The following is a 13,884-nucleotide window of genomic DNA, read 5'->3' as shown; positions in this document are numbered from 1 at the left end:
GTATGATTAATGCTATTTTAATAGACACTGGCACACAGTGGGCCTTTTAAAACCACATCTTCATCATACATTGATTTTTGAATATAGAAGAGTGGGAGTCAAGATACTCAGAGGTACAGCATTATGAGCTTTGTTTCCTAGAGTCTCAGCACACCACCTCAGAGAATTTTTAGCTCGAAGCCTCCACAGAAGTTTTCACACTAAAGACATGCATGCAATATTGAAAACAAGAGCCTAGAGGATTCATTTATTGCATGCAATACCTTAGAAATGTTCTTTTCTAGAAGCAGACTCCGTGTGAAGTTCAACATGCCATAAAATGGGTAATCATGTCTTTTCTATGGCACATTTTTAGACACGCATGAGCAGAGTCTTCCCACTTGTATAAAGCAGCTCGTTGACTGCCCTTATTGCTTTCATGGGGATTCTCCCTAAATAAAATGGATTCCTCAGTAGTGCAGAACTGATGCAACACCCAGCACAATGTTGTCTCCACTTCTCTGGGCTCTTTGGGATGAGGTCTCTAATTTTCTACATACATAGACACATCTAATATTAATATAATGTATAGAAAAAGAGGACATGCTCATACTAAACAAGTTTGCTATCACTTTATTAAGCAAAAGCATTGGTTTCTTCTCTGTGAATGAACCAAGGTTTATTCAAGACTCTGCTTTCAGTGGATAAATTTGTCTCATTTGGATGAAACACACTGAGAATATTTTACTTTAGATAGATTTCCATAGAATGACTCACAGCTGTATGAAACAGCTGTCAATCTTAGACCATGCAAATCAATTTTGATTTAAACATCCAAGTTTTCTTGACATTTGTCTCTTCTTAGCTTAGAGTTACAGGACAACCTGTGTTTCCTAATGGAAAAGAATCATAATCAGAATAAAGAAGGACTTTCAAGGACACTCACAGACAGTCAAGACTTTCTTTAAGTCTGTATTCTTATTCTGTTACAGGGTATTCAAACCAGGTTTTTTCAAATCAGTGAAGGAAAAAGAAAAATTAACTCTCAATTCAAATGCATCCAAACATTAATCTGGAAATCAACTCTGAATACTAACAGTTTTACACCATTCTTTAGTCCTCAGCTCCTGATGTAAATACAGCATCCACTTGTTCACAACTTCATCTCCTGACATTTGCAAAATAACAGGCAAAACTAAATTAATTGTTCAATTAAGAAGCATAAAATCGTATTTCTTATGAAACGGATCCATTTCGATACTGCAAACCAGTACCAGATACATAAAGCTTGTACCACTACTCACCAAAAAGCCCATTAAATGCCAAGTCTATGAGCAGGCTTCAGCTGTTCTGTACTGCTCCACCAGTCGGAATTGAGGTAAATTATCCCTGTAAGCCAGGGGTTACAAACGTAGGCAGTGCACAGACATAGCGGCCAGCTCTATGGAACAGCAGGAGGGTGAGGGATAAGGGCAGGACTGCTGGGAAGTCTATTCTGTTCCTATCAGATGACAAACAGTGCGCACACCAGAAAGGTTGCAATCAGGCTGACCAGCTCCCCCTACATCCCTTCTAAAATTCATCTGATATTTAGCTGCTAAATGTGATCAGTATTTTCTTCTCCAAATCTGTAGCAGATATAAAATTTAGCACCCACTGGAAGAACAACTCAAGCTCCTGTGATTTCTTTTATAGGTCTCTGATACTATATACTTTCAAAATTCATTCTGAATACCTATTACACCAAGTAACAAATGGGTACTATATAGCTGTTGATAGTTGATACAAACATAAGAAATTCTGAGGTCTAAGATGAAAGATCACCAGAGTAATTTTAAATTTGACTTTTCTGTCAATTAAATAGGCTCATTCTAATTACTGAGGAATACACTAACACTGAAGATCTTTTGCCATGACAGAGGACCTTACCACTATCATTTCCCCATTGTATAGAGGCACAGATGGGATGGAAAGAGGGTTGAAGCATCTTGTCTGAATTCATCCATCAGACCAATGACCAAGAGATCAGAGAGACAGCCATTGTTTCTACTGGATCTGTGAGAAAATCCCACTAACTCCAGAGCTGAAAGATCACTGGGGAGAGCTGAGGGAAGTGATGGATATGTGGAGCTGGGTGTAGGAGCTGGGTGTAGAAGATAGAGAGAGACTAGAATTGCCTTTTTAAAGCTTGCAGCTCTATTGGATTAGGCACAGCATGACAGACTGTGTTTCAGCTCTGACTGTTCTAGTTTAGCGGTACAGTCTAGCAGAGATAATAAATACTAGGCAGGATTTCAGTGGCCTTGGGGTGAAAATAGATTGTTCTAAACCTCCTGTAACAGAGCCTAACGCTGTCTCCCAGAGACCACACCACTGAAGTGCAGCATACGTTTAAGTGGACAGTCAGAGTTCAAACATATGCAGTCATGCTGGTATTTCACAAAGGACTCCATTTGGAATGAAAAAGAACATGAGGATAGGGCCATGGGAATTTTTCACCATCTGTGATAATAACTCAGAAAAAGCTTGGCATGCAATCTGCAAAAGAAAATTCTCTTTTGGGGATGTGATTCCAGCATTTACTTCCAGGATTCAAGTATTATATTTTTTTAATGCCTTATGATCATTCATGGAGGCAGATGATTTCTGTGCATGGCACAACTCTTTGAATGAGCTGCTAATTGGTGTAAAATATTTGGCACAATGTATTTTGGCCCAATTCTCTCAACTGACCATACTTAGGCTGATTTCCAATACGATACTCTACTATAGATTGTCTGGTTCTTTCACATCACGTTTTCTAAAATGAGAGATTACAGGCTGATGTGACACAAAAAATTTTACATCAATTGATTTTCTGAGTATGTTTCTTTACACCTGTTTATATGCACAAAAGTTTAATAATTGTTAAACAACAAATCTGTGCAGGTACACGTGAATTAAGATTACCAAAATTCATTACATTGTTAAAAATCCCAGAAATTGCCATTAGGAACAGGGATATTACCAGACTAAGCCAAACTGACATCTTGCCTAGGTAGTGATTCTCTTTCTGCAGTCGGGGTAGGGCTGTGCAGGTTGGAAAGTTCAGCTCAAGCAGCTGCCACCACCCCAAGCAGTGTCCAAACTATCCAATAAAACCTGCCTCTGGTACCTCCTGCTCCCTGATGCCACTGCCCCATCATAGGGTCTGCCTGACACTGTGCTAACTCTGCTGCCTCCAGGCATGCAGGATCAGGACTATTTCCTCCGGATTCCAAAGTCTGCTGGCACTTTCCTTCTCCCTACTTCTCCTTGTCCCTGAAAATGAATGGAACAAAATGAGTAAGAAACAACATAGTGAAATATAACCAAAGTGTACATTTGTAGAAGAACCTGCTTAATGAGGAAGTTAGTCCCTAACACTCTCAATCAATGATTGGGTTGTGCTCAGGATATGGTACTTTTCTGCTTACACGGTTTAAAATTCTAATGTCAAATTTAATCCTATTCAGTTCATGTCCTCAATCATTTCTTTGGCAGCAAGATCCATTTACTAATCATTTATTCCTGAGTTGGTTTGGGCTTGCAACACACTAGTTATTAATCAGATTGGGTTCTGTATTCATTAATGGTGAAATGCAACTGAAAAAACATCCCCCATCTCAACCAGCCTAATTCCAGTACAAATGTGAATGTGGATTGAAATGAAACCCCCACAGTGCTGAGCAATTCTGGCCTCAGTGGGAACATCAGAGAACCCAGGACAAAATCCTGCTCATGACTCATTCCCTGTTTTGGCTTTGTCTGAAGTTCAGAATTACAACAACTCCTATCCTGAGACCATAGGGCAAGTAAGATACAACTAGAAGAAAAGTATTTGGGGAACATCCTCTTTTCCGTTCTTTACAATCATTAAACAAATCTCATCTTTCAAATTTTTGCAGTTGACTACAGTACATTATATTGGTGTTAGAAACAGGAGCACTTTGTGTGAAGCCATGGGCACTTCAAGGTTTAGGCAACATTGGACATTTGAGTTTTGTTGGCCTGGGTGTCCGGTTCTCATCACTGATGTCTGCCACTTGTTCCTCTCAAGCCAGGCTGGCACAGCACCCTTTCACAGTACTGTGCTACTTCCCTGTTTTGTGGCCCTGCATGTCAGGGTCAGCCTCAGGTACCAACAATCTCCGCTTGGCACAGAGCGCCCTGGAGCAGGAGAAATAGTGCTGACCCTTGCTGCCCACAGGTGTGCACTCCTGGTATTTCCCTCCTCTTCCACTTGTGAGCAGCTGGCCCTCCAGTGAGATATTGCAGGCTTGTGCATGGGAAAAGGCAGATAGGAGAGATTTGCCTTTGAAAAGCCAAGCAAGCATCTGCCTATTTATATTTAAAATCCTGGCACAGATGCATGATGGTAAGTAGGTCTACATGAGTGTTACAGGTAAGGACATAAATAGGTAACCAGATGCAAAGGCACAAATGAATGTTGCATATCCTATGTCTGCTGTGATATTTATGTCCTTTGTTATCAAGTAAAATGTACGAAGCAAAATAAGGATAACAAACGTCCCAGCATATTTACCCAGCAATGGAAACATCTATAAGGGGAACATATTGGGGTAATTTTAACATGCTTTTATGCAGAAAGATAGTTTTTAAAAGACACACAATTACCTGAAGTCTATATGGGTTTGGAACAATTAAAAGTCTGATGTTGATGAACAGGTCTCTGTAGAGTAGTGACAGAATTGCAATGGCATCTCTTCAGAGTCCAGGAACTAATAACAATAGCTTTATTTCTTTTATGCTTCTCAGGTGTAAGAGATTAGGAGAACAATTTTCTTGCCACAAAGAGTACTAAGAATTACTGAGCACAATATTGCATCTTTATGCTACTAAAAAATATTTTAAATAGCCCTCTGGAGATACAATTTAAGAGAGATGGATTTTCTACTAAAAGGTGCACATACTTGCCATTACATAAGCATTTCTCCCTGTATATCCATAGCAGTGACACAGGACACATGTCACTGCATGCACACATGTCACTGTATGCACAATTTCTTCATGTTAAAGGCTGATATTTCACCATATGATAACACTACAAAGCAGAATGCAGATGTTAAGTGTTAAGATGTTAAAGCCATGAGGTGTCATTGCTATTGTAGTATCCCTCACTACATTTAGATTGGTAAATTAAGCAGTCCATAGCCTGCTCTGTAGCCTGCTCTCTGACCTTAAAACAGTTTGCACCCAGAAGGCTAAATACTCTTTAAATCGGAGTGACCACAACTGTTTTGCTTACAGCCTCCTGAATAGTACTGGAACATTGGGTTAGGAAATTCTAGGTGGCAAAGTGCACGTCAGGGAGCATGCTATCTATTAGTGAACAATCCCAGGATAGTGTTTTAGCCTCTGCTTTACTGTCTTACTGGTGTGGCTGCAGCCCTCTGTATTTCTGATCCTGAGACTGTTCTGCTCCATACAGCCTGGTGTTCCTGCTGGTGCTGCCTGCTCTCAGGATACCTCTGGCTTCATGCCTTGCAAGGCTTCCTTGCGAGGCTGGGATGCATCAAATCTGTTTGTCCCATCCAGAAGATTGCTTTTCTCTCCCCAAAAAAGCTACTCTTAGTGAGGGAATGCTGGGGGTGTGCAGGTCCTGGGAGAAGGAAAAACAGTGTACTGAAATAGGAAAGCTAATATATTGGAGATGAACATTCCCACAATCATATTGTGCTAAATAACTCCCAGTGAGCTAAACATCTTGGACCTTTACTGAGATCAGATTATCTAGGGACTGGGACAAGTGGGAGGAAGAAAAAGAAATGGGCTTTTCATCCACAACTCCACTCATTTCTTGCCTGAAGAAGTTATACAATGTTTACCTGGTACTACAACACTCATCACTTTTTGACATTGATTTAGTGAAAGACTCATGTTGTGTTGCCTGACAGTAACTTTTACGGAGATTGTTACTTGGTGTAGGGGCACCAGCTATTTATATTCATCATCTAAGCATAAATATACATAAACCAGATCCTTTGAAAAAACAAGGCTATGATTTTGCAGTATTACTGCTCCACAAAATATAATTTCTCCTGTCTTTAGCAGGTGTAGGAACAAACTTGTTGAGGATCATCAAATATATTTCTATAAGAAATAAATATGTGAAAGTCAGGGATAATTTTAGTTGAGTTATTGAGTCATACTCTAGGAAGGAAAGATTGAAGTGATGTGTTAGCTTGTGTTTCTCCCATGCACTTTTTGGCGAAGTGTCCAGTCTGCTTTTGAAAAGCTCTTAACAGGAGATTTGCCCAGGTGTTCCTGAGGAAGATGCAGACAATTACCTGTTGTTATCAATTTCTTGCCACAGTCTCAATCTAGACATGGATATTTTTAAAAGTAAGGTGCATGTAAAACAGCTGTTTTATCTTGTATACCCTACTTCTTATAAAACTACTGTTGTATCTGCAATTGTTACTGTTCATGCAGCCACTGCCCATTCCAGGCAAAGATTTTTTTTGTCATCAATATTGTGATTAGCTATTTACAGGGTTCTGTGAATGTAGACTTGTAGAAAATATAGAATCACAGAATCATAGAGGTATAGAATCATTTAGGTTGGAAAAGACTTAAAATCATGGAGTCCCAATGTTAACCCAGCACTGTCAAGTCCACCACTAAACCATGTCTCTAAGTGTCATGTCTACACATCTTTTAGATACCTCTGGGGATGGTGACTCAGCTAGTTCTCTGGGCAGCCTGTTCCAATGCCTGACAACCCTCTACATGAAGGAATTTCCCTAATGTCTGATCTTACTGGCAAAACTTAAGGTCATTTTCTGTTGTCCTAACATGATATGGTCCTTGTCTGTAGAATGATAGAAATGAGGCACCATTCGCTTCATATCGACAGTAAACCTCGCAACCCGATCTCATTATCCTGAAGTTACCAAACTATCAGATATATATAGAAGGGTGCTGCCAGCACTGTCACAGCAGGAATTCCTATTCTCTTGACAGCCTTTGCCAAGAGCAGAGTGTGTGTATGGGAGGCAACAGAAGAAGCTCTACCAGCAGCACCCTGTGCTCCATAGTTTCCTACTTTGCTTTTTCCTTGGTGCACAAGGGTGCCACTTTCTTTTGCCTGTGACAAGGAAAACAACTCCTCCAAACAGACTTACTATGCTATTTTTACACAATAGTGCCTGCAACTTCTGTTTTCCCCTAAGCTCCTGAAGTTGCAACTGGTGCCAGAATTTGGAAATTTGCTCTAAACAAATTAGGTATCCAGTTTCTACCGTCCTTCTTTCTTTAAGGTACTGTTGCTCTCAGTGAGAGCAAATGACCCTCCATCCCTTTATTGCTAGGATCTCAGTGAGTCCCAGGCTGTCATTACCTTGCAGCCCACCTTAAAGGCAGCTGGAACAGGCACGCTCACATCAGCAAGTGCAGAATTTAGCCCACAGCTTTGAATTTTCAGAAGACAGCTGTTTTCTAGGAAAGATATTTTGATAAATCAGTGTGTGGTGGGAGGGTGAGATTAGGATTTGTGATGTATCAGATTCTCAGATTTTCCTCTGTGAAAAGTAGGGAGGTCACAATGGACTTCATATATGTACATATATACACAAACATATGTAAAGAAAGATCTGTATATATTTTAAAAATATTTGCTTAAAAAATTATATTTGCTTCTATTGAATTCTGGAGACACATCATTCCTATTTCATGTCAAGATCTGTTACAAAAATATCATTGAATGCGTATATATAATAATATTTTTTAGCAGATAGCAGTACTTAGAAACACAAGAAAATATTCCTAAATTTAGTTTTAAGTGACTTCAATATGTGCTACTTTCTTCTTAATCTCTCATGTCATTTAAAATGCTACATCTTTAAAAAATATGTATCTTACTAGAAAATAACGTAGCAGAATTAGCTTCTGCTAACACAATGACAAGACAGGTATTTGTTTTCTGCTATCAGTCTTCAGGTTCATACTTACTGCTCACCTTTTATCTTCTGCCTCCCTCCCCGTAACTATTTTCCCCTGTACTTTCTGACACAACATGTGCTTACACTAATTGAACATCTAAATCACAGTAAAAAATTTATATGTTGTAGGCTCTACCTTAAAAAATGCCAAATATCACTAGTTGAAATGACAAAAAATGTGGAGACAAGGGAGAAAAAAAGTATCTTAATAACAGAGCAAGGAAACCTTTTCCTGATCTGATAGAATTGTGACCGTTTGGATAGAACAGATTATTTGGATAAAATACAGCTAAAGAAATAAGGTCTTTTTCTCAAAAATTTAGCAGAAAAAATATTCTACAAGGTATAGCTCCATTTGAATCACACCTGTTGCCCTTACAAGCATAAAATTTCTGTTTCTTTCAGCAAGAGCTGATTTTTTCTTCTCTATATCACCTTTATCTTTTTATGGTGCATTCGATAATATTCAGCGATTAAATTTTTTTATAAAACCTCATTTCCTAGATCCATGAGTATAAAGAGGAGAAACAGAATGGAAAAAATCCCACTCAATGTGTCAGCAGCCAATTAACCAGCTTTAATGGCTGTGGAAAATCACTTGCAAACATTATTGATGTGTTGCCCAAAAGGTAAGCTCAAAGTTGATAGAAAGCCAATTTTTTTCAACATTTTTAAGCAATGTCATGATTTTTGTGGCCTAACTATGTATCCTGGCTGACCATGCTGAGTCCAAGTAAATCCAGTGTGAGAAGGCAGCTACTGAGCAGGGTAGGACTGTGAAAGGTGGTGGTGCTTTTGAGGGCATAAGAGAAGGCTTTAAAACCTCTTCCTTGGTCCTGGTGCCCAAGGGTATGTCTCCAGTGCACATCTGAGAGACCACAGGACAGGCGAGATAGAGCAGTCCATTGGAAGGCACCCCACAAAAGACAAACCCGCAAAGCACTGGCATCATGACGATGCTAAGCAACAGCACTTTGGGCAACATCAGTCAGCTTGATGCCACTGGTTTAGTTGCTTAATCTTTTGAGGATGACTGAGGGAAATATAAGTTCCCTTTTAGTTCTCTGTTGACAGATCTGTAGTTAAATTTAAAATAAATTTAAAATAAATAAATTGGTAACAGCACCTGACATCATTAGCTTGTTAATGCAAGTTCTATCCTCTGGCATCAATATTATCTTTGACTATTATATATTCTGGCTGAAAAAAAAAAGTACAGAGCTGTATAAAATAAGACAAAAAGGGGAATAACACAATAGGATTTACATTAACAGAGAAGGATGGTCATTGAATTTAAGATACTTCATTAGGACTCAGGACATCCAAGTCTAGTTTCCCCTTTGCTTAATGTCTGTTTACCGATGGGGAAGTGATTAAGTATATCTGTGCCCCAGCACCATATCTTAAAATATTTCCTTTCTCTATTTCATCTAATTACATTCAAACTATTCAAGTTAGGGGCTTTTTCTAGCTATGTACAGTGATTAACATGAAAAGATGTGTTATACTGAGTGCATTGGCTACATAGGCACTAGTAAATTAAATACTGATACCAATATCTTTAATAATATTAACCTCTAATAGTGTTCACATATGCCTTTAAATGATGCTTAACATAAAACAATACTGTCACAGTCTACATAAGTCATATATAAGATGAAATATTGTCATAAGGCTGTATAGTATACTCATACCTTTTTGTGCATTGCATATAACTACATATTATATACACGTATAAAATTGTGTATTAGATTAAGAATATGGAACAATGCACCTTACTCTTTTTTCCTGGTTCAAGGTGCAGGACTAGCTGTCTAACCCTTTCACTTTAAGTTTTGTAAGAAGTGACAGTTTATCTCATTCCAGAATGTAAGCCAGGATAATTAACTGCATATTATTAATTCTACATATGTTACTCTCATTTGTATTGTTTGTTTAGAATTGTGTTTTACCTTTTAATATTTATTAATCTAATGAAAAAAATTATTTCAGTAAGATAGTGCTGGACATAAAAGGAATGTTTCTCCTTTTTGTTAAATTAGGTTTTGATTTACACACAATTACAACAATTCTGTCTTTGATATAAATAAACCCACAGTTGTTGCTAGGAAGATATTGTTGGAGCTCCACATCGAACTTTGTGCAGTCATTTGGGGAAAGAATTGAAGTGATTTTCTACCCCCTAAAAGCGTGTTCTGATACTTCTCCTACTTCTGGAAAAGACTGTGTAGTGGTACGGATTTGATTAGGTCATCTCTTTTCTTTTGAGTCAGGGACAGCGAAAATAATTAATGACTAATCACTTCAGGTTACTGTTTTTTACACTGAGGCTATTACAGAACCAATTAAAAAAGTCATACAAAAAACTATATAGATGTGATTAGGTTATAATGCTAATGTAGGGAATTGTGTATAGATAATTATTCTGCAGTACAGATAATTTCAACAAAGACTAATCAGAAGACATATAAAACACCTAAGAATCACAATTTTGTCTGAATTCCTTTTAAATGTCATTTAAAAAGCTGCAGATATAGTGTGACTTTTTCAACAAATATGCTGGGCTCTTTTTTTCCTTGCCTTTCACAACCTCGTCATGTAGCTTTTATAGAAGCTCAGTTCACACTACATTCCTACATTAATCACAGCTGGGGTGTAATTCAAAGCAGCTTTGGACCTTCTCTAAATTCCATCACCCAGTTTTCTAAGGACTAACCCGGAACTGCAGACACCACAGCACAGACCATAGCTCACCTGATGGAGGGAATCACACCTCTGCATCAGGAGCTGCTGAATGAGACTTGGAGGCCAGCAATAATGACACACTAGCAGCAGCCCAGATGCAAAAGGGAAAATGGCAGATTGTTAATTGAGGTAGTGCTATGCCACTCTTTGTGTTTGATTTCTAGGAATGGAGAGAAGGCTGGAACAAACTTGTTTATATTGTTCTTATCAAATATGGCCACTGTGCTAACATCACATTTTGAAATGCAGAAGAAAAGTGCTTGTCATGTGTGTGTGACTCCTCTTGACCTCCTGCATCATATCTCCTTCTCCCCTCCCTTGTCACCTCTCCTGAGCCCTCTCCTCTGCAGCTGTGCTCAGAATAGGTTCTGCATCTCCCTGCCAGCAACTCGTATCTTATCTCCAAACATATGACTCAGTACATCTCCTTCTCTTTTTCATTATTTATATCATGTGCCCTACACAAAGTTGTGTTACTCAGTTCAGAAAAACCCTGTTGCAATTCAATCCACATCAAAGTAGTCAGTTTGTCAGCTTCTCCATCACCTAAAAGCTCTATATTCACTGCCTGACCTCCCTGAGCATATCTGCTACTTTCCTGCCTTCTGCCACATAAAAAACCCCAACACTGCTGCCATGCTCCTTGCAAGGAATTGACTGATTTGATATATAAATTGTCTGTTGTCTTCCCTTTTTTCAGTGTCTGCTGACTATTTAGCTGTCTTCTCTTAGTGTGCTTGTTCCTCAGGGCAGAAACACTGCTCAGAAATCATTTAGCTTTAGAAGTGCTTAAGTAATGATTACTAACTTCATTGTGTGGCTGCACAAGGCAACATCTATAGTTTCTACTTGATTCCAAAATGCATTTTTAGATAAGTCCTTGAAATGTTTCAAATAACAACATTTTCACAGCAAATGATGCCCTGTACATGAAATAAAACCTTTGAAATAAAACCTTTTAAAAACTGCTTCTTGGGATCCATTAATCAACGGGCATGTCCTATATAAGGACAATTTTAAACATTCTTAGCATCAGCCAAGCCCCTGTGAGCTCAACAATGTTGTCACATCCTGCTTCTTGAAGTGTCCAACTGGAAATCCTTTTCTGGATGAGCACAGGCTGTAGTCTGAATGGTTTCTGAGAGAGAAATGAGTTGCAGGATGAAATACAGTAGCAACCTAATAAACGCATAGAAAATTGCAGTCTTCTATCTTCCTAAGGTCATCTAAAAAGATAAATTCTAAATGTAATTAAGCCTTGATTTGACCCATTTCATGGACTTTATCTTTCAGTAATTTTTTCAGTCTTAATTAGTATTTAGCATTTATGCAAGTCTGTGTGATTTAAGATGCTGAATGATATATGAGTTCAACAGAGTCCTCAGCTGAAGGACAAGTATTTTAGTGAATGCGAGACTTGACCCAAAGGCTATTTGCAGCAGTTTGTCATTTAGTACAGGGAAGGTTAGGTAGGTTACAGTGATATATGATCTTTCGTGTTCCGAACCTAACAGCAAAGTTGAGCTGCTCCTATGACTTTCATTAACTGTATGCAGCTCTTTTCATATACACACTGGAGACGTGACAACCTTTCTCCCCATGACTGAAAGAAAAGTGAAAACTTCTGATAGGTTTGGTCAGTCCATCAAAACTCCATGTTCAGTCCACGAAAGCCTGAATGCAAATTTTTGCTGAGTTTATTTTGCACTCACTCCTATACTAAGGGGGAGAGAGGAGAAGTCTTGGCGATTGCTCCATGTGGAGCCCTGCCAGCACGCTGCATTAAACAGTCCCCCTGGTGTAGAAGCAGCCCAGGGAGCGTCAGTGCAAAACAGCACCTGCAAGTGTTCTGCAAATGGCATGGGGCTATGGAGGGGATGCAGAAAGGATGTAAATGGGAAAAATACAATGAAAAATAGCTAGGAGCCATGGGCAGGCAATACATATAGGCAAGCTTTTGTGCTTAAGAGGACAAGTTAGTGGAACAATTCTTCTCTTCCTTTCATTTATGCATAAGAATTGGAGCTGTTAAAATTTCACAGAATGAGAAATGGGTATTTTTTCTAAATGAACAGTATTTTGAAAAATATTGCTTTTTTTTTTTTTGCATTGTTTGTCATTTTTCTCTTCAACATTTTTCACCAGAAGACCAAAAAAAAAAAAAAAAAAAAGAAAGAAAATCTGGAAGATACTTATTTTATTTTCCTCTAGCCAGCTGGACAGCTGGACAGATACCAACAAAACCAAATAAACAATCATATCAAGAGGCAATTCATAATATAGTTTATAATCGCATTTTCATCAATAATGCTCCTGTTTTTACTGAAAATCTTTTCAGTTGAAAAATTTCCAGCAAACTCTAAGCATAACATCGAAGGTCTGATTCTCCCTCTAGGCTGTGAAACATTATGTGAAACTCAAGTTGCTTTGCATACAACCAAGCTGAATGGACAGCTGGGAGTCTTTTGTGTGCCACTATGTCAGCTTAGGGGTTAATATATGAAATTTCTCAATAGTGGTAGCTCTTTTTAAGAAAGTATTCTGATGTATGGTTACAAGACAAACAAATGTTCAGGTACGGATAGCAGAGTAAAAGGAAACAAATGTATAGTAATCTTTCTTTCTTGAAAGGCAATGTTATAACCCCCCAGTAACAGCTAAAGAGGGAGACCAGTTTTCAGTATAAAGGAAACCCAGTCCCAAAGGCATAAAAATTCTAAGAGCTATAAATTATGAAAATCAACAACTTGTTTACAGAAAGTGATATGTGTAAACAAAACTTTCCATTCAGTCCACAGAGAGAGTGGACTGCGCCTATCTGTCCCTAGCCTAACTAATGTCCATTCCCATAGCAGGGTTGGAAGGAATTATTGATGAAAAACATAAGGATTCTCCCATCCATACTATAATGCCCTCACCAAGGCAAGACTGAAGGTAGTATGCTGGGAACAAATGATGAGAGATCCCTTTCTCTCCTACATTAACACACAGGCAGCTGATGCAGTCTGGTATCACCATCAGAATGGATCTGTCTGGTGAAGTTCTGGATGGCATTCACAGGACAGCAATGTTTGTTTCATTCAAGCAAGTCATGTCAGTGGGAGCATGATTCAGGCACAATGTAGAGGGATACATCCCGGTTTATAATCTCTTCCTGTTGCATGACATCAATTTGATT

General features: G+C 38.6%; 1 protein-coding gene across 2 annotated transcripts in view; it reads right to left on the bottom strand.

The window, feature by feature from the left end:
• HS3ST5 (heparan sulfate-glucosamine 3-sulfotransferase 5) overlaps nt 1-13,884 on the bottom strand; it is a 181,095-nt gene that overhangs the window by 30,454 nt on the left and 136,757 nt on the right. Inside the window, exon 1 of one of the 2 annotated variants that reach the window (XM_018078391.1) lies at nt 1,284-1,387. The exons of the other annotated variant lie outside the window; for it this stretch is intronic. The gene's annotated coding sequence lies outside the window, so the exon portion shown is untranslated. Of the gene's footprint in view, nt 1-1,283; nt 1,388-13,884 lie in introns of those variants that run through there. 2 annotated transcript variants of the gene reach the window in all.

The sequence above is a fragment of the Manacus vitellinus genome, unplaced genomic scaffold (assembly GCF_001715985.3).
Source record: "Manacus vitellinus isolate BGI_N305 unplaced genomic scaffold, ASM171598v3 scaffold_4_pilon, whole genome shotgun sequence".
Classification (NCBI taxonomy): domain Eukaryota; kingdom Metazoa; phylum Chordata; class Aves; order Passeriformes; family Pipridae; genus Manacus; species Manacus vitellinus.
Note: the sequence above shows the minus strand (reverse complement) of the source record. Positions and strands in the feature narration are given on the sequence as shown.